Source organism: Triturus cristatus, chromosome 6 (assembly GCF_964204655.1).
Source record: "Triturus cristatus chromosome 6, aTriCri1.1, whole genome shotgun sequence".
NCBI lineage: Eukaryota > Metazoa > Chordata > Amphibia > Caudata > Salamandridae > Triturus > Triturus cristatus.
This window is the reverse complement of record NC_140589.1, coordinates 1,501,689,072-1,501,708,096: the sequence shown is the minus strand read 5'-3', so window position 1 is coordinate 1,501,708,096 and position 19,025 is coordinate 1,501,689,072. Positions and strand designations below refer to the sequence as shown.

The 19,025-nt window shown below is 40.1% G+C and overlaps 1 protein-coding gene across 2 annotated transcripts in view; it reads left to right on the top strand.

Annotated features, from left to right (window-relative positions):
• LRRN4 (leucine rich repeat neuronal 4) overlaps nucleotides 1-19,025 on the top strand; it is a 169,562-nt gene that overhangs the window by 39,731 nt on the left and 110,806 nt on the right. The window lies entirely within an intron of this gene.

Here is a 19,025-nt window from a genome sequence, read left to right as displayed (position 1 = left end):
AAATGGATGATTTTCTATGGTGCGTAACTGACTCTATAAGTGAGTCATTAAATGTATCTTACTGCAGACTAGTGACTAAACTGTGTAAATGTCTGTATGTGTCTGTATGTTGGTGTATAAGTGGATGCATGGTTTTGTGAATAGCTATATGAGTGTCTATATGAGTTATTGATTGCTTGTCTCAGTATCTGTATGGGTTCCTCAGTGTTTGTGTGGATAGGGTGTGTGTGACTCTATGCATAGATGTGTGAGTGGGTGATTCTATGGGTGCATGGTTTTAAGAGTGCATCTGTGATGGACTGTATGGTTGAGTGAGTGTATGTATGGGTGTGTTAGGGATTGAATGTATATCTCAGTGGTACATTTGTGACTAACTACATATGTGAAAGGCAGTATATATGCGTGTAAGAGTATATAAGTGGGTAGATGTGAGAGTGTGTGATTGTGAGAGTGACTGTATGGATGAGTGTGTGCTTGTATCAATGATTCTATAAGAGCGTAAGAATGTGGTACTATTTTTATGAGTAAGTGAACTTGAGTGTGTATAACCGCATAGGTGAGTAAATGGGAGTGTGATTATTTGCATGACTGACTAGGTGTGAGAGTACCTCTATGGATGATTGGTGGTGTGTGAGTGTCTATATAGGTGTATAAATGCATATGATAGTCTTGTATGGAGTGACTCTAAGTATGAGTGACTGTGCAGGTGAATGAGTGGAGGTGTATGTAGACCTAAGAGTTAATAAGTGGGTATGTAGTTATTGGTATTGGAGTATGTATGGTTTTGAGAATGGAACTCTGAAATTTTGAGTCGGTGTATCAAAGGTTATATTAGGGTGGGAGAAGATGTGTTAATTTATCACATGGATGACGTCATCAGTGATGTCATCAGTGATGTCATTTGAGATGTCATCAGTGATGTCATGAGTGATGTCACTGACCATGTCATGAGTGATGTAATATGTGACATCATCAGCAGAGGATTGCGGGCACGCGAGTTATAGTTAGCTGAACTAACTATAACGGGGGAATTTCAATGGTTTTGTACGAGTGAAATGTCCAGCTAACTATAACATGTGTGAAACCTATGTTTTTTTCAGAGAATTTGCAAGGTTTTTTAAATGCTAATTCCTAACTATAACGTGTGTGAAACCTATGTTTTTTTGAGTGAATTTGCAAGGTTTTTTAAATGCTAATTTATGAATGTATTATTATATTTTTAAAATATTTATTTTACAATAAGCTACCTATGTATATAGTTATAGATTGACTTTATCCTGTAATATGGAATGGCTCAGCTCTTTTTTTTTATTTATTTGGATAAAGTTGAACAGCATAGTTAATATCTTCTATAAACTTATAAACACTTTAAATTAATATTTTTTTTTTAAGGGTTTTTGACCGTGCGCGCATGGTGCGTGCATGCGTACGTGCTCCGTGTGCGCATGCGTACGTGCTCCACGTGCGCATGCGTACGTCGTGCGTGCTCCGTAGGCGCATGCTTCGTAGGCGCATGCACGCGTGCTCCGTACGCGCGTGCTCCGTGCGCGCGTGCTCCGTGCGCGCACCGTGGCGCACGGCAAGTCATGTGATTTAGAAACAACACTTTTCATTGGTTTATAGTAGTTTCAGGTCATGTGATTAAGAAACAACACTTTTCATTGGTTTATAGTAGTTTGAGTTCCAGAAACTTCCAACACCACACCCACTCCCCTCATTATTTCTTCTGATTCCCTGGGAGAAGGAGCTGAGCAGCTTTTCCAGTACTCCAGTACTTGAGAATGGCAGAGCAGCAGTAATCTTCTGGGAGTGAGCAGGAGACCCTTGTGCTACAGAGACAGAGGAAACAGAAAGACTCTTTTATATGGCAATTTTTTACATTTCCAGAGGGGCAGAAGAAGGTGAATGCTCCAAAAGTCACCTGCACTATTTGTGGTGTTGTCTTATCAAGAGGAGATCCTAAAAAGAAATACTCTTTTAGTATTTTCACTATGATCAGGCACGTTAAAGGAGTACATCCTGTGGCTTTTGCTTGAGCTGCTAGAGACAACCCTCCAGCAGCTCAGCCGAGCACATCCGCAGCAGCTCAGCCGAGCACATCATCGGCAGCTCAGCCGAGCACTTCATCTGCGGCGGCAGCTTCACCTGCTTCTGTTCCTCTGGATATACACCCTCTGTTCAAGAGGGTGCATATACGGTGCAATGCGTGCAATGCTCTTCTCTCTTATGGTGACACCAGCATTCCCCTAATAGAGAGCAAGATATAGCAGCACACATGCGGCACCCCATCATTTTTTAGGTCTCGCCTGACCCAGCGCATGCGCTGGTCTGGCGAGACTTATTGAGAGGGCTCCAAAAAGTGCTACCAGGCCAGCCTAGAGCTACAGTGCATGTGCGCGGGCGCGCGCGCCACTTTTACCGCGATTACTTTCACTTTCGTGGCCACACGGCCGCTTTGATGTTTGATCGCGATCACTTTCACTTTTGCGGCCGCATAGCCAATAGGTCTCGCTTTTGGCACCTTATAAGTGTTTAGTTATGCAACTGTTGCATGGCTAAACACTTATAAGGTCCCAAAGGCGAGACCTATTGGCTATGCCAATGCTTGTTTCATTTTTTTGTTCCTCTGTTCCTCAATTAACACAATGGCTCTTTTTAGAGCCACCTAACTTCTAAACACTTACATTTGATTTTTAATTCTATTTTTTTTATGATTTTTTACCACCGTGCGCGGACCATGCGCGCACCTCGCGACGGTGTGCGCACGGTGCGCGCACCTCGCGATTTAAAAAAAAAAAAAATGTTTTTTTCACGCTTCGGGGTCCTTCAGGGACCCCCTGACAAAAGCTAGGGGGTCAGGAACTCTGTACCCTGCCCCCTTTTCACGTTCTCCACCTTTCTTTTTCACTGTCACACACAAAATGGCGGACAACACTTCCTGATTTGGACCGATTCGAATGTTGACTGACATCTAACCACCAATCAGAAGTACGCTAGCGCACGTTAAGGTGCGCGCACGGTGCACGCACGGTGCGCGCACGGTGCGCGTACGGTGCGCGCTTATAGATATTTATGTACATTTAACTGCAATTTTCTCAGGAACTACTGAACAGATTGACACCATATATGCAAAAGGCACATCCCTGACCTGAGGAATACCTCTTTGCCAAATTTAAAGTAATTCTGTTCAGCCGTTCGGGCTGTACCTTCGACTAAAGGTCCTATGGGAAAATGCATGGGGAAAATGTGTTTTGGGACCCCCCTTTTTTCTCAGCCCCCACTTGACGAATCGCCCCGAGACTTCCAGGGTACGAGCTGAGCGGAGCGCCCCATTAGTTTTGAAAATTTCGCGAGGATTCGTCAACCGGCGCCAAAGTTATTGAAAATAGAATTTTCAGATTTCCTATGGAAACACGGTCCTAACTATAAATATCTACTGGCGACCGCCAGTAGATTATATATATATATATAGGTGTAGGATTAAACTTGGATCACCTTTCTTGACTGCTGCTTGGTTTTTCCTGAGAGCGTACGACATATACTTTTGTTTGTTGGTTGGATATATATATATATATATATATATACATATACATATATTCACTGAAAAAACAATAGGTTTTAGGGGTGTTATAGTTAGCTGGACATTTCACTTGAACAAAACCATTGAAATTCCTCCGATATAGTTAGTTGTACTAACTACATCTTGCGCGCCCGCAAACCACTGCTGATGATGTCACATATTACATCATTCATGACATGGTCAGTGACATCACTGATGACATCTCAAATGACATCACTGATGACATCATCCAGTGAATGTGGTTTGGTTCGTTATTTAAATATGTATTATATATACATATAGCAATTCGAGTGAAATGTCCAGCTACCTATTGTTTTTTCAGTGAATTTCTAAGGATTTTTAAATGCTAATTCCTAACTATATCAGGCCTGAAACCTATGGTTTTTTTCAGCTCTATATAGCCGGGTCTGGTGGCGCAGTGGACAAATGCATCCACTCAGCCTTTCATCCATCTGAGGTCGATAAAATGAGAACCATTGAGTTGGGTAACAATATACATCTGTTATTCAGCGCCTGATATGTGCGCTATACAAAAATATGTGTTATATATATATAAACATATATATAATCTGCATATCTATATAAATGTCCAGGTGAACGTTTCAAATACCCACAAACAAGAGTCGACGTCTTTAAATTTATAAGAAAACTAAAATTGAAAAAACATTTCAAACAAAACAAAGTGTTAGAAAAGACCACCACCATTGGAACTACTAACACCATTGATGAACTGTTTCAAGTGTGCGATATCCCATTACTCCGCTCCATGCACGCCCTAGCACAAGGAGAACCTAATGCCACCCAAACAACACAAGAAGATTTGATAGCAATGGGAATACAAGACAATGCAATTATTCCAACACCATTTCGACCACCGTCATCATTCATCCCGATGATGCCCCGGGATGCAATTGATATTTTCAATGATTGCGTTACAGAAGACCTGAAAAAATTGAATTCAAAAACTTTACACACAAACAGACAAAGAAAATATAAGGAAGTACAATACTCTAAATTGATACGAAAGCTTCAATCACATGAAGACCTGATTATCAATAACTCTGACAAAGGTGGTAACATTGTCTTATGGCCACGACAGATGTATATGGCGGAAGCACACAGACATTTGGGAGACAGCGAATGCTATGCCAAAGCAACTTTCAATGACTTGAAAAAAACCAAAGAAAGAGTATTCAAAGACCTTTCCAATTGGAAAAGAATGGGACTGTTGACCAAACATGAATTTGAATTTTTAAAGAACGATTATCCCATTACCCCGGTAATTTATTTCATCCCTAAAGTTCATAAAATGACTAATCCAGTCCCAGGGAGACCTATAATATCAGCTCAAAAGAGACTCCTAGAAAACATGTCCAAATATGTGGATTTTTTTCTACACGAACATGTGGAAAAATTGGATTCATACATTCGAGACACCAACCATTTTTTATCCAAACTTAAGACTATTGAATGGCATCAAGAATATATCTTTTTGGTTATGGACATTAGTTCTTTATATACAAGCATTGGACACTTGGATGGCATAGCAGCCAATGAATACTATTTGTCTAAGCGCCCCAGTATATTTTACAATCATAATGTGATGCTCCTTGACATGATTAACATATGTCTAACAAATAACTTTTTTATTTTCAACAAGGAAGTGTTCCAGCAACTACGCGGGGTGGCGATGGGGGCATGTTTTTCCCCCAGCTACGCGTGTCTCCACGTAGGCTGGTGGGAGGAACGTGTCCTCAGAACCACCCACAAAAAGCTGTTTGATACTCGTCATTAGATGGTGGCGTTTTATAGCTGATGTGTTTGTCATCTGGAGGGGTTACAAGGAATCAGCTCTCAAATTTGTTGATACTATAAACGTCAATAATCTAAACCTGAACTTCACGGCAGATATAAATGATAAGTCCACACAGTTTTTAGATACGGAAATTTACATCAAGGACAACTGTATTCATACTAAACTACATAGAAAAAGCACAGCGGGCAATGCTATACTGCATGCCACAAGCTTTCACCCCTATCATTTGATTAAAAGCATCCCTTATGGGGAATTCTTGAGGATCAAACGCATATGTAATACAGATGAAGACCTCAAGATATGCCAAAGAGGGGCATTTGATAGATTCATCCATCGAGGGTACAAGAAAAAGGAACTCCTTATAGCTATGGACAAAGCCAACGCATGTAGTACTAATGAAGAACCTAATACAGTAAAATGTCCCACCATCAATAAATCGGAATCTGAAAACACCATTAGACTTATTACGCCTTACAGCCAACAAAATAAACAAATTAAAAGGATTATTTACAAAAATTGGCCTATTGTTAAAACAGACCTTACTATGTCCCAATTAGTGCCCGATTTACCTAATATTACTTTCAGACGAGCACCATCCATGAGGGATGCATTAGTCAGATCGAGTCCAGAAATTACTAAAATCACCAGCAATTGGTTAACTACCACTAGAAAGGGCTTTTTCAAATGCAGCTCATGTAGAGCCTGTAAATTTGGCACTAATACTCAGGAAGTCACAGGAATGGCGGCATCTAACCCTATTAGAATCTCTAAAATGCTCACATGCCGTACTGAATTTGCAGTTTATGTCTTACAATGTACTTGCAAACTCAGATATGTAGGAAGTACCAAACTCCAAGTCTTTAATCGGATCCTACAGCATTTGAGAGCAATAGTCAATTCTGACCCCAGTTACCCGGTAGCACGTCATTTTAAACATGTGCATAACAATAATCTTAATGACCTTAGCTATTTTGTCATAGACATGGTACCTAAATCCGTCAGAGGGGGCAATAGGGAGAAGAAGTTGCGGCAACTAGAGTCATATTACATCTTGACTCTAGACTCTAAAATGCCAAATGGTCTGAACAACAGTGAAGAATTGCACCATTTCCTGTAATGAATTAATCTGTATTTCACTTAACTGGGACACGTAATATGTTTCATTCTTTTTATGTATATCTGCCATCCATGTGCTTTACCAATTTTACTATGCTACTTTATCAGGCTTTTATTGAATTTTTAGATATGTTTTTATCAAAAGTTTTACTGGGGCTCCGGTTTTACTCGAGATTTTAAACAATCTATATATGACATGATCGCCGATATAGGCATAAGGGACTGGTTTAATACATACACGGCATCCGTTCGTATTGGTGCATATTGATTACTTGAAAACTCATTTTATACTGGCATTATTAACTCTGTATATACCTCTCCAGCACTAGCACTTCATACGAGGTATCCTTTGTGACTTGAAGTATAACTTGTAACCTCACAGGAGGCTGATCAAACAAGTATAACGTTCAGTTTCATTTATTTTTGACTTCAGGTTCATTTTTGCCATTATAAGAGTTTCTAAGACTACATACACATGCACAATATTTGCACTTAGCTTCTCTACATTGACTGATGTTCATATGATTTTAATATGGATATTTTATCAATATGGATTTTAATCATTTTTGTCGGTGTTCGAATTTAATCTTAGACATTTATATATATATATATATTTTTTAGCACTCGCACTTTCACTATGTTTACATATTTATTATTTTAATGTAAACTGCGAATTTTGCACATTTGCCCGTATACAAATACTTATTTTGTTAAATTTCCAACAATATGCCAAATAATATTGTGTATTATGTTTACAATTGAGATTTTTATAAATTGGCGGCATTTGTAGTCTGTTTTCACTGTTTTATCACCGATATAAAAGCTCTGATTGGCCGCAAGCATGTCATGTGATCAAGACAGTTGTTTACTGTCGAAACGCGTAATGCTGCTACTAAGCCAAGATTGCTGACAACTTGAGCAATAAACTGCACTGAAACTTTCAACACGCTGTGGTCTGTACCTGTTTTTTCTGGAAATCCGAGAACAGACGGGACGGTGATACTTTGTATAAATGCATACTTATACATATATGCATGTTATGTACATGAAAGTTTGAAAAACACTAATAAAAGCAAAGCTAAAAGGCCACCTAATTACAAACAGAATTGCTTTAATTCAAACGAGGGCAAGAACTATTGCATTTTCAATGCTGCGAATCTGATGGGCTCTGGCAGCAGGAGCTATATGGTTATTATAACTCTCAATCAAATTCCACCCGTCATGGTGAATGCAACCCAAACAGGTCGGACATCTGGAAAAAAACACACTCAAAATGAATCCGTGTTGTGTGGGAAGTGATGTGAAAAGCTGGATGACGCTAGATGACGTGGTATGACTGTGTGGCAAAATATTGTGCCAATCTTTCACTCGAGACAGGTTGAACAATGAACCATGCGTGAAGACATCATCATATGCGTGGCATGCTGACATTTCAACAGAGGATACTGATTCCTCTTTATGCCAAAGTTCACAATATGAATGTATCCATTCTAGGTGTTTGCAAGAGCTTTTAAAATTCAAGACGCACATGGCCACCGACCTTTGGCCTCCTCCCCCAAAAAAGCAGAAGGGTCCTGGAGTAAAAGGTTTTCCTAACCCCCTGATCAGCCATTTTGGGGTGTCATAAAAGGGCAACGGGGAACACTTACTTTATTTCTCCTCTGGAAATTATCTGTGCCAGTAACGTCGTCACGCATATAGTAGTGAAGGCCTTCCGGGTTACAGCCGGGTGATGGACAGCGCTGTAGGCAGGAGTATTTCTTTCAGAGGGTCTGACCCCGGTAATGAGAACATGAACAGGAGGTCTGGATCGTTGGTGGAGTCACTCCTTGTGAGTCAGAGACCCCGCCATTGAGTGCTCAATCACACCTTTACCTCATTCTCCTACATCTGCGCTCTTCACTAAACCTATGTCTTTTCTCCTTGGGGACTAACAGAACTAAGGCGTTAATCGCATTAAGTTCCAACCAATAGGGTCATTGTAGGTAGGGGCCCAGATACAGCTTTAAGTTTACCTGATCCCTTTTGGAGACTGCAGGATACACAGTCATCTGTAACCAGGGCCACTGTAATTATGCGACAAGAGAGGGCCACATTTTGCAGCAGGGTTGAGTAAATTATGCGGTAAAAAAAAGCAAATTATGCAGCACATTTTTTAATAGTATTACTTCATTATATTCTACTTTTTACACTTGTTAACACTGTCTGGGCATTGGGTGCACTTCATTAGTACCAGTTTAACACCCAAATATAGCAATAGACCAGTCAGCCTTTCCAAAAGGCCTTCCACTGCCCAGCAACACAGGCGCTGCAGTTCTAGAAACGTTTTAACTGTTTAAGGTAGAAACATATTTTTATTTGGTTAAAATCTGCAGATTATGCAGCAGATGATGGATTATGTGGCAAATGCGGTAAATCTACAATTATGCCAAAATCGCAGCCGATGCACAATCGCATAATTCCAGTGGCCCTGTCCATGACTAAGTGACACCACGAAGGCACAGGTTCTCGGTAGTTTACACCCTTGCCTCCTTACCTGTTCTATTCAACACCTACAGCGACACCAAAAAAACTTTTTTTGCATTACTAGGAGAACTAAACACAGATGCGACAAACTATTTGCGCATCGTGATGGAACATGTCAAGCCCTTCCGTGGTCCCCAACTCTGTGTCTGATGCAGATTATTTGACTCGGACCCATCACACTATTTACACAACAATTTAATATCTTCTGATGTTCTTTTTGAATTGCTGAAGGCACAAACACAAGCCACATAACCACATCTATGCATATGTTTGCAGGTATCACAAAAACGTTGCACTTGCCACCCACAAGTGGAGTAAAGCATGCAATTTTCCCCCCACCTCCCTAAAGTAATCTGAAATGTAGGCACAATGACTACCGAAATCTCTCTCTTCCTACAACAATGTTGCTACTTTGTGTTCAGTGACACCACAAAGAAGATATTCCACTGCTGAATCCGTTCTCCTTCCACATATGAATCAAATTTGATGGCGGCACATACATCAGTAGGCAGGGAGATGCTGTACGATGTCAGACAGAAAAGAACCATAAAGCAGATTTTTTATGCATGAACGGATGAATTATTCAATACTGAAATATAGGATGTTTTTATGGTGTGGCTGTCTGTATTTTATAACCCTGGGCCAACCAGTGATAGTGTGTATGCGTGATTCATTTGGATACGAAGACTTTTAAATTAATTTCTTTCTCAGAGTCAGCAAATCACAATGTTTATGGGTTTGTCCAAATTTTTAGGGCATGCAGAGAGAAACCAATGGGACAAAGGAAAGTATTCTGTTTCTTTTAGCATTTTATTTGTTATTAGATATTTGCAGCACTCACTGTTTTGGAGCAGGGTGTGGTTTGCCAGTCAGCATCTGCTGTAGAACCGTAACAGCCCAGACGAGATCAGGGCAGACTCACAGTCACCAAGCTCACCTGTCTGCTCCCCGACTGCACAGGGACAAGTGGCCCAAAGTACAAACGGAAGCGTCAGGCAGAGAAGGGCATAGCATGGTCGGCAGCTGAAGCCTCTGCCCAATGGCACTCAAGATTCTTGGTGTTATGTCAAATTAAAAAAAAGACAACGCTTTTTTATCATAACTTTACAACATGCTGCACAGCAGCCACACTGCTCTACACCATATCTTAAAGACATTGGCAAAGCCAATAGCTCTAGCTAAACACTTATAAGGTCTCAAAGGCGAGACCTATTGGCTATGCCAATGCTTGTTTTCTGAGTCTTGTTTCACTCATCCTTTCACCCACTTATCAATCCATGTACTCATTCAACCACCAACTTATTCATCCATACTCCCTTCTGTTCACCCTTCCTTTCAATATTCTTACTTTCTTTTCATGTTTTTGTGTGCTGCTATGTGTGCTGACAATATGACTGGCAACGTGATGTGCTAAAAGAAATAATACGAAAATTGCATTCCAATCTCTTTACCTTATTGAACCATGTTAGGGGAGTTGGGGCAAGGGCTCCGGACATCAGAGTGCTTTGGTACAAATAGTTTGAAGATATTTTGAATATGCTAACAATTTTGCTTTCTGGTTAAAGACCAGTATGTCTGAGGCTAAACTCCTGATTAACAGTTAGTGAGATGGTAAGTTGATGGAAGTTGTACACTTTGTTACTTACAACTGGCAGGCATGTAAGATCCACTTGCCAATGCGAAAATACACGTACTAATGATTTGCTTTGAAAATACTTGAGATTTTAAGAAAACTAAAGGTCATGACAGTTCATGAGGAAGCATTCACCAGTTGAGTTTGCTTTAGTTACACATTCCCATGACAAAGTTGAGAGTGAAGTCTGCCACTGTAAATTCTTTTCCTGTACAATAGGCTATGAAACCCCATTCCCGTGTTGATGCTGTGGGTGAATGCATATGTGGATGAATGAGTGGTTGAAAGGATAAGTGAATGAAAGGTAGATGGACAATTGAAAGGATGTCAACGCATAGGGATGGGTGGATAGATGACTGAATGAATGAATAGGTGGATGGCCAGGTAAAATTATGGCAGAGTAAAGAATTGGATGGATGAGTGACATGATAGGTGGTTTAACAGGTGAAAGGATGGCAGAGTAAAGGGATGGATGGATAGTGGATGGACATGTGAAAAGATATCAGAGTAAATGTATGGATGGGTGGATAGTGGATGGACAGGCGAAAGGATGGCAGAGTAAAGGGATGGATGGATGGGTATGGTGATGGACAGGTGAAAGGATGGCAGAGTAAAGGGATGGATGGGTGAATGGATGGGTGAAAGGATGAGTGAGTGGCTGGATGAGTGGATGAAAAGATGAGTGAGTGGATGGCGGAGGAGATGGATGGATGGCAGAGTGGATGGGTGGCAGAGTGGATGCATAGATGGATGGCAAAGTGAAAGGATGGATGAATGGCAGATTCGATGGATGGGTGGATGAAAAAATGGATAGATGGCAGAGTGGATGGATCAATGAGTGGAACAGTGTATCGATGGATGGCAAGGTGGACTGATCAATCAGTCAATCAGTAGATTTGTAGAGCACAACTTGTCACCATGCGGGTATTCAGGCACTGATGGGTTGCAGAGTGGATGAATGGATGGATGGATGAATGGATGAAATGGGGAATGACTGAAAGATAGATGGAAGAATGAATGGATGACAGTGTAACAGTGGAATAGTGGGTGGAAGGGTGAAAGAATGAATGGATAGATGCAGGGATGGAAGAGTCAAGAAAGATATTCCAGGGAGGGTTCGGCTCACTTGCTTCACTTGAATGCCGGCATCTGCACTTCAGTTCAGAGAAGGGGTGATTTTAATTTTCTGGCTACTCCCTTGCATCTCCTGATCAGGTAACATAGAATAATATCACCAAGAGTCATTTTTTTCCTAAATTAGAAGTGTCTGTTTTCATAATATTTAAAATAAAAACCAGTTTAGAAATACGATGTGAAAGAAGATTAAGGGACTGCTTTCTCCCCTGGAATTAATATAATCATCCCACTTGGACCTTATAGTGCACCATTAATGATTGTATGGTATGTTTTAATTCTGATAAATGATGTTCAGTAACCTCCAATTCCATGCAGCTGTAAAAGCCAAACCGTCAGCATCCCATGAAATATAATATGGTTCTCCTCGGATGTCGTGCACTAAAGTTACAGCACATGCATTACAGCCATTATACCTAGCAATGTACACCAAGAATTCCAACAGTGAGTACAGGTAGACATGCTAATAATGTGACTGTCAAAAGAAAACTGCTATTCATTTTCTGAGAAAAACATATATTCAGTAGATATGCTTGAAGATTACTCTTGTTTCAAATTCTGCTATTTATCTATTTCCAAAGTTTTAATTGCTTGGTTGTATTCATGAACAATTGTAATTCTGAGTGTCACTCACTTATGGGTTGCAGGGTTGCCACCTTTCTTGGAAAAAAATACGGGCACTTGTTTACTTTTGCTTTTAGTAGCAGCCAAGAGCAGGTGGGTAAAAAGAAATCATGTACAAGTGCCAGGACCATTTTGTAACATGGCAGTCATCCCTCTGGTTCCTCCAGTTATCAATCTGAAATGGTTTGGCCAGCTCATAAATACTTTTAACTTTATTTCCTTATGTGTTTGCTGTTTTAGATACGTTTCAAGCGAGAAAAATACTGGATTTCACTCCTTTCCCCAATGTTTTTATTGGCCTTGACTTAAAAATACATATCAGGAAGGTAACAAACCAGTCAGATTGCAACCCAAGTGGGTTGGAATGCCAGAGTTGCATGGTGGGCGGGTGGGTGTTTACAAGAAGGGTGGGCTTTAGCTCTGGTCATGCCCAATGCAACAATATTTGTTGGCACCCCTATTGGCCTCTTCTCCAGGGATTTCCTCACTAAACACTCCAACAGCGCCCCTCATCTTTCCATAGCCCTTCCCTCGCATGTATTTCATATCTTTTATAGCGCTACCCATACCAATGTAGGGTGACAAAGCACTTCACACCCCACACATATGCAGAGACAATGAATAATGCGTGTGTAAACAACATATAGGAAATGTTGCACAAGACAATGAGGACTATTAGGTGTAGCAGTCACATGTCATCCTTTCGGGTAGACATTATATTTTAAGAGTGCTTGATCAGGAGAATTAAAAACTCAAGATGTAAAATGTAACATTGTGCTTGGGGTTGGCTTTACTAATAAGAGTGTATTTTCACCCCAAAGACACACTTTTTACCAACCTCAGGATAATGAGAGACAGGGGAAAACATATGTTTCTAACCTATGTCTTGCATGCAGCTGTTTGTTGCCAGTTCATTCCTCAGTGTGCTACATTAGGATTTTAACTTAGTAACAGAAGAATCTATGCAACAAAGGCAGTAACCCATTGAGCTATTTATATAAAATTCAATTTTGTGTATGGTACACATGTTTCACAGTAGGCACTTTAACCATCTGTGCGACTATATCGTGAATCAAAACAGTGACTAGACAAAACTCCATCTCTGTCCAGCAGGTACATTGATCAGGAGAGTTACGGGTCATTATATTTTGTTTTTTATTAACACATTGCCGATTTTGGTTTGCTTTTGATTTGTGTTAGTACAGTGCTTTGTAGAATTTACAAGTAAATGTAAAATATCTTATTGGTATTTTCATAGTACTTTATTTTGCAGTTTTACTTTTTCTAAGTTTTGCAAATAACCAAGGTTACTCTTACTCAGTTTCATATTACTCAATTTACTGACCTAAGAACGATGGAATGCTAAGTTGGTCATGCAAAGATTTCTGATCTTGTTAGCAGGTAGGAGGTGGATTCTAAGCATGTCATCCACCCATGTTACCAATTGCTATCAATGCATGTGCTCTCAAGGGAAGGGGAACTTTGGTAATGACTCACATGGTCTACTCACGTAAGGAAGCCAGGACCAGCTGCAAATTCTGTTTTAAGCATGTGGATGGAACGTAATGTGTTATTGTGTTTTATGCATCCCAGATAAGAAGATTTCTTAAGACATTTTGAGAACTGCAAAGAGTTTAAAAAAAGACAGCTAAACCGCATGCAGCAGCAAGCCTGTGGTATTCATTAATATTGAACTTTAGAATTTTGTATCATAGGTCAAACACTCATTTGACATGGATCGTTTCCTGCTGTCAATAGATGGCAGGGCACTCAAACGAAAGGCTAAAACAGGTGGCGTGAAAAGAGCTGCAAAAAGTAGGACGTATGATGCCTCCTACTTGAACAGTGTCATAAATGGCAAAATAAATGGCGAAATTAGGCCATAGTGTGTGGTATGACCTTGGCTAACGAAAGTCTGAAATCAAACAAATTAAAGCACCACTTGGAAACTAAAAAAGGGTCACTGGTAGAAAAGAATACTGTGCCAGATTTTTGACAGAAAGCTGGAAGACATCATCCACCAAAAAAACACTGTGAAAAATGTGGTCTCCAATCCAACAAATGCCTTGAAAGCACCTTGCCAAGTGTCATACCACATTGTCAAAAACAAAAAGCAAATCTTGACATTGTCAGGACAATTGCTTGGTGAAAAAGCAGCAGAGAAGTTTAAAATGGTACCCCTCTCAGATACAACAGTTTGCCGCCGCATCTCTGACATGTCAGAGGATATCCACAGACAACTCATAGCATGCTTGAATTGAGTTTGTTAGCTTTGCAATTGGATGAAGCGACTGACTGACTTCTCTAAAGAAGCTCATTTAATTGCTTATGTCTGATACTGCCACAGAACTGTAATATTGGAAGATTTTTGTATTCTGTAAACCAACCAAGAGATAGGCAACTACATCAGCCTGTTTGATATTCTCCTTGACCTCCTGTGTTCCAATGGCTTAAAATGAGATAGCTATGTTGGGATCTATACATATGCTGCTACATCCATGTGTGGGGCTATGGCAGGCTTAAAAGCCAAAGTGTTGAAAGTGGCTCCTCATATTCAATGGACCCACTGTATGATACACCGGGAAGCCCTTGCAGTCCGAAACATGGATAGACAGCTTGGGGATGTGTTGAATTCTGCTGTGAAAATTGTTAATTTCATAAAGGCTTACTCCACTGGAGCTCGTCTGTTTGTAATTTTATGTGCAGAAATGGGAGCTGTACAGGATAGTTTGGTTTTCCATACAGATGTCCAATGGTTATCCAGAGTGAAGGCTCTGAATCACATTTTTGAATTGAGAAATTAAGTATGAAAATTTCTTCTTGATTTGGACCCCTACAAATCAGAACAGCTGTGTAATCCCCGTTGACTTCTGCTTTTAGCATACCTTGCAGACATCTTTGATAAATTGAATTTGCTGAATTTGTCTTTACAAGGAGCTGAAAGTACATCTTTCGCCATGTACAAAACAAATCTGCCTTCAAGAAGAAGCTGGAGTTGTAGAGAATACTAATTCAAGGTGGCCTTCTTATGGCATTCCCATGTTTAGCAGAAGCTCTTGAGGACACAGGATATGAACCTGATAGTACTGCTGAGGTAATAATAAATCCCTTGACTTTTCTCAGGGACAGTTTAGAAAAGAACTTCCTTGAGGACACTGATCATGTCAATGACTGGGTCTTTCAACCTTTTCTAGTGGATGCAGGTACTCATCTTCCAGTGCACCTTCGGGAAGACGTTAATTGAGGTCCAGAGAGACCACATTCTCCAGATGCAATTTAGCAAAATCTCATTGGAGGTACTTTGGCTGAAAGTGTCTGAAGAACATTCAGGTTTGTCAAAAATTGCAGTCAAGACTCTTCTGCCTTTTAGCTCATCAAATGTATGTGAGATTGGGTTCTCAGCATTAGCAGTATTAATAACGAACTACTGTTGAAGACTTGAAGTGGAGCACAACCTGAGAATGGCAGAAGCAAGAATACATCCACAGATTGACCAACTCTCTGGAGAAAAACTGGCACAATCATCACATTAGTTCAGAAAGGTGTTCTCATCCAAATAATTTTGGTCAAATTATGTTTTGTTTGGGAAACATAACACGTCATTGTGCATTTTTGGACAATTCTTTATGGGGACTTTTTGCTTGAACTGTGTAATAAGCCTCTGAACCACAGTCACCCACAAACCTTTGGTTTTCTAAACACTGTTTAATAATATTTCCCCACCGTGAAAATGATTTGACTCAGGAATTGGGGGCATTTATGGTTGTCGATGTTGAGGAGTACCAAGTTCCAGAAACGTTTGTCAAGAGTGAGTTTTTACGCCTGAAAACTTTGACAGGGGGGTCTCGGCATCCAAAGGTTTGAAGACTTCTTATTTACATTCTTACTGCAGCTACATTATGTTACATTTTGGTAGCTTAAGTCTAATTGGCTGCACACAAATCACATAATTATCCCTAGCATCATTCCTAAATGTAAAAAACACATTGACTGCTTATTACATACTTAATATCAAATGCATTCGAGCCAGCAAAGAAACTGAGTAACTTTAAAACTGTTACATAATCTCAGTAATCATATACCCTTGCGTTCCTGATATTGCTTTTTGTTTATACTCTTTTCTTGTTTACAAACAAAAATATTTCACCAACCTACAGTAGTGATATGAGTAGACTAGTTTTTTTAATAAACATAATCCTGTATATGTACTTTGAAAATATTTGGCCCACTTGATGAAAAAGTAGTAAACCTGAAACTGTAGATTTTTGTATGCATGCAGGTGCAGATTTAGTATTTGTTGCGATTCACAGCCTCGGGCAGGCTACTAGGCTCACTTTTGGGAATGTCATGTCACACTTCCAAAGGGTTGTTGCTCTCTCTATATAGAGTTCTCCTTTGTGTAGAAATCCTCTGAGGGGAAATTGTAGCCACCTGTGCATTTTTTCTTTTTTTTTTCTCCTCTGCAGGGAAAATATTTTTACAATTCTCGTCAGCTCCCCCACAAAGTCTGGGGTGATCCATTATCCACTGTCCATTTATCCTGGAAGGGCTCCCAATACAGCCCTGGTGTGATGTAAAACTGCGATAGCCACAAATGTCCATATTTACAGATGCTCTCAAACTTCAAAGGCAAACTATGCCTTAGAATGCGACTGATATTTCTTATTTATTTATTTGATTATTTGCACAGTTATTTAAAAACCATTGCAATAATATCACCGACAATTAAACATTAAATACTTTAGAAATGCTGTGTTGTGCATGCATTGGAATCAAATAATTTCTCACGGAAAAGAGGTCCTGTACATTAGCAATGCTACAGAAAAAATAAAACCATAAATATCAGTGATAAAACCTGATTTGCGCCTGCGGCTATCAAAAGTCTTTTTAGTTGTCAAAGTGCCAGTGCAAAAGTGCAGGAGCTATCAGAGGAACGCTTAAAGGCAGGAAGGGCAGATGCAAAAGTTCATAGCAAGAAGTCCCAATTGAAGGCCGAGGCTGAGAACCGAGGGGTACTGGTCGAAGGCTGATTCCCATTGATGTGAGCCAGAGTTCCTTAGCCATGTGCAAGGGATGCAGGGGATTGGAAGATGCTCAGTCATTGCTTCTGTTTTGACCGGACTCACCTGGTATGGCCTGGGATTTACCTGGTTGACAAATCTGTACTCGTAAATACATCTAGGCCAACCAGGGATGGCTTTATGGAATCCTGGTAGGCATGAAGAGGTACATTTTATTGTAAAATTACTTCTACAACATACTTTACATTTGGCAATCGGGTCCATTACTAAAAGTATTTTAAATATACATATTTCAGTTGGTTTGACTTCATACTATTGTGTCTTGGTGCTTTGCCTCCAACTACAAATAAGTCTGTTTCACAAAACATGAGGTACTGATGTTGGGGGATGGGCCTTGAAGACCAGTTTACTTGTTTCATAACCATCGCCAAGAACCAAATCATAATGGCATCTTTAAAATGACGCAGGTATGTGTGTTGCCTCCGTTTGCTAAAAGGGACCACTCCTTTCGGAATCTGTCATTGTCAGGATGTTAGATGACATAGAATCAGCAACCCACGTGAAGCTTCTGTTCCTTAACACTTCAGAGACACAACCGAACAGCAGGAGTGTCTCTCCTGTGCCTTAGAGTCATAACAGGCATCTGTGAGTTTGGAAACACTCTTATGGGGCTCCTCTGACTCCAGGTGTTCTAGAATGCAGTAGGGTCGCGGTATGCCTCTATGCTACTTTATGAATGACTGTTTGATTCATAATATTATTGCTATCTGGTCCGGAGTATTGACAATGGGCTTTGTAGTACAGACCCAGATCTACCATGCACCACAGCTGTTTTGTTTACACTTTGTTTTAATGAGATTACCATTTTATTCCAGTATCGGAATCCTTAAGCATGTTTCACTTGGTATCTGTCACTCTTGTCCTTGTAATTGGGTGTGAGAAGAAATCAGTAAACACATTTTGCAAACAACAGGGGTGTCTATTCTGCATGCACATGTTTTATTTTATAGTGTTTTCAGGTGAGTTGCCTGCTATTCTGATTTCACTTTAAGCAACTAGAATGTTTCCTTCTGCAAAACTGCCCACCACCAAAAAACATTGGGGCAGATTTAGAAGAAACTAACGCAGCGTGGTGCCACAAGTCATATTGCTGCACTGTGCTAGTTTTGAAAACAGGGATGCGACATATTCACAACAATATGTTGCATATCTGTGATTCCCCCTGCGCTGGTGCACAAACTGGTGCACGGGTGCCTGCGTAGTGGGGAAATTGTTTTTGTGCAGGAACAGGCACCTATTGCTACCAATGCAGCTTAAATGTTGCCACCATGATACAATCTAGATTAACCTTGTTCATGAAATTCACATAATTAATGAGATTGACATTCAGTCTTTAATGAGATTAATATTCACTTATTTCAAGGAGTACGGTTCTGGTCAAATATGCCGGTTTATAACTTCTAAATATGTTATGGTAGCATTGTCTATATATACTTCCTACATGCACACAGATGAACATGCTACTTATCGTCAAAGTTGAGGAGGAAGAGTCATCAAGACCCACTCGAGGCTTTA